Source organism: Silurus meridionalis, chromosome 18, assembly GCF_014805685.1.
Source record: "Silurus meridionalis isolate SWU-2019-XX chromosome 18, ASM1480568v1, whole genome shotgun sequence".
In the NCBI taxonomy this organism is placed as follows: domain Eukaryota; kingdom Metazoa; phylum Chordata; class Actinopteri; order Siluriformes; family Siluridae; genus Silurus; species Silurus meridionalis.
In genome coordinates, this window is record NC_060901.1 from 26742405 (window position 1) to 26744904 (window position 2500).

The 2500-nt window shown below is 40.4% G+C and overlaps 1 protein-coding gene across 1 annotated transcript in view; it reads right to left on the reverse strand.

Annotated features, from left to right (window-relative positions):
- lama2 (laminin, alpha 2) overlaps window positions 1–2500 on the reverse strand; it is a 95423-nt gene that overhangs the window by 50708 nt on the left and 42215 nt on the right.

The window sequence follows — 2500 nt, forward strand, 5'->3', positions numbered from 1 at the left end:
GAGGCAACAAAGAGACCAAAGATAACCCTGAAGGAGCTGCAAAGCTCCACAGCGGAGATTGGAGTATCTGTCCATAGGACCACTTTAAGCCGTACACTCCACAGAGCTGGGCTTTACGGAAGAGTGGCTAAAAAAAAAAGAAATTGCTTAAAGAAAAAAATAAGCAAACACGTTTGGTGTTTGCCAAGGCATGTGGGAGACTCCCCAAACATATGGAAGAAGGTACTCTGGTCAGAGGAGACTAAAATTGAGCTTTTTGCCCATCAAGGAAAACGCTATGTCTGGCGCAAACCCAACACCTCTCATCACCCCGAGAACACCATCCCCACAGTGAAGCATGGTGGTGGCAGCATCATGCTGTGGGGATGTTTTTCATCAGCGAAACTGGTCAGAATTGAAGGAATGATGGATGGCGCTAAATACAGGGAAATACTTGAGGGAAACCTGTTTCAGTCTTCCAGAGATTTGAGACTGGGACGGAGGTTCACTTTCCACCAGGACAATGACCATAAGCATACTGCTAAAGCAACACTCGAGTGGTTTAAGGGGAAACATTTAAATGTCTTGGAATGGCCTAGTCAAAGCCCAGACCTCAATCCAATTGAGAATCTGTGGTATGACTTAAAGATTGCTGTACACCAGCGGAACCCATCCAACTTGAAGGAGCTGGAGCAGTTTTGCCTTGAAGAATGGGCAAAAATCCCAGTGGTTAGATGTGCCACGCTTATAGATACATACCCCAAGAGACTTGCAGCTGTAATTGCTGCAAAAGGTGGCTCTACAAAGTATTGACTTTGGGGGGGTGAATAGTTATGCACGCTCAAGTTTTCTGTTTTTTTGTCTTATTTCTTGTTTGTTTCACAATAAACAATATTTTGCATCTTCAAAGTGGTAGGGATGTTGTGTAAATCAAATGATACAAACCCCAAAAAATCCATTTTAATTCCAGGTTGTAGGACAACAGAAATAGGAAAAACACCAAGGGGGGTCAATACTTTTGCAAGGCACTGTATACATATGAATGTGTTATAAATGCGGTACGAATACGGTAGGGATTTTATGAATACATTAGAATGCAGTATGAATACGTTATGAAGGAGTTATTAATGTGTTGTTAAAACAATATGAATGCATTATGAATGAATGATGAATGTGTGACAAATCATTACAAACGAGTTATAAATACGTTATGAATGTTATAGAAACGTCACCACTGCGTTACGAACACCTTATGAATACGTTTTACCTGAAGTGAATGAATTGTAAAAATGTGAAAATCATAAATTAGCGTTAGATCTGATTTATAAAGTCTGCTGTTATGTTTATCATCACTGAACGTCTCCTTCACGCCTCTGATGTTTTTCTGCTCTTCATGCCGAACTCCACGTTTCACTCGTTTAACAGTAAAACGTTCGTGTAATAGCGTAATAGCTCGGCTAATTAGCGCACTCGAACGTGAAAGACTGGTGCAGTGGTGCTCTCTCTCTCTCTCTCTCTCTCTCTCTCTCTCTTTCTGCTGTAAGAGTGATTGTCAGACGAACTCATTAAACACTCTTAATAACACCGACTACATCACTGTCTCACTTAATTTCATCTGATTAGACCATGGATGTAATAATAACACTGCACACAACCCACACCCACACACACACACACACACACACCTGAAACCTCACACACATGAAACCTTTTTTTGGTGGCAGAGATCCACCAAAAAACATCCAGCTGCAAAATAACAGACAGATAGATGAAAGGATGGATCGATAAATAGAGGAACTGATAGATAAATAGACAGACACATAGATATCAAATGAATAAATAGCTGGATGGATGGATGGATGGATGGATGGATGGATGGATGGATGGATGGATGGATGGATGGATGGATTAATAGATGGATGGATAAATTAATGAATGAACGAATAAATAAATAGATGGATGGATGGATGATGAATGGAAGGAATGATGGATAGATGGGTGGAAGGAAAGATGGATGGATGGATGGATGGATGGATGGATGGATGGATGGATGGATGGATGGATGATATGAATAAATGAATGATGGATGAATAAATTGATAATTGGATGGATGGATGGATGCATGACGGATAAATAATGAATGGATTGATGCATGACAGATAGATGGATGATGGATGGGTGGAAGGAAAGATGGATGGATGGATGATATAAATAAATGATGGATGGATGGATGGATGGATGGATGGATGGATAAATGGATGATATAAATGAATGATGGATGGATGATGGATGGATGGATGGATGAATGGATGATATAAATGAATGATGGATGGATGGGTGGATGGATGGATGGATGATATGAATGATGGATGGATGGATGGATGGATGGATGGATGGATGGATGGATGGATATAAATGAATGATGGATGGATGGATGGATGGATGGATGGATGGATGGATGATATGAATGATGGATGGATGGATGGATGGATGGATGGATGATATAAATGAATGATGGATG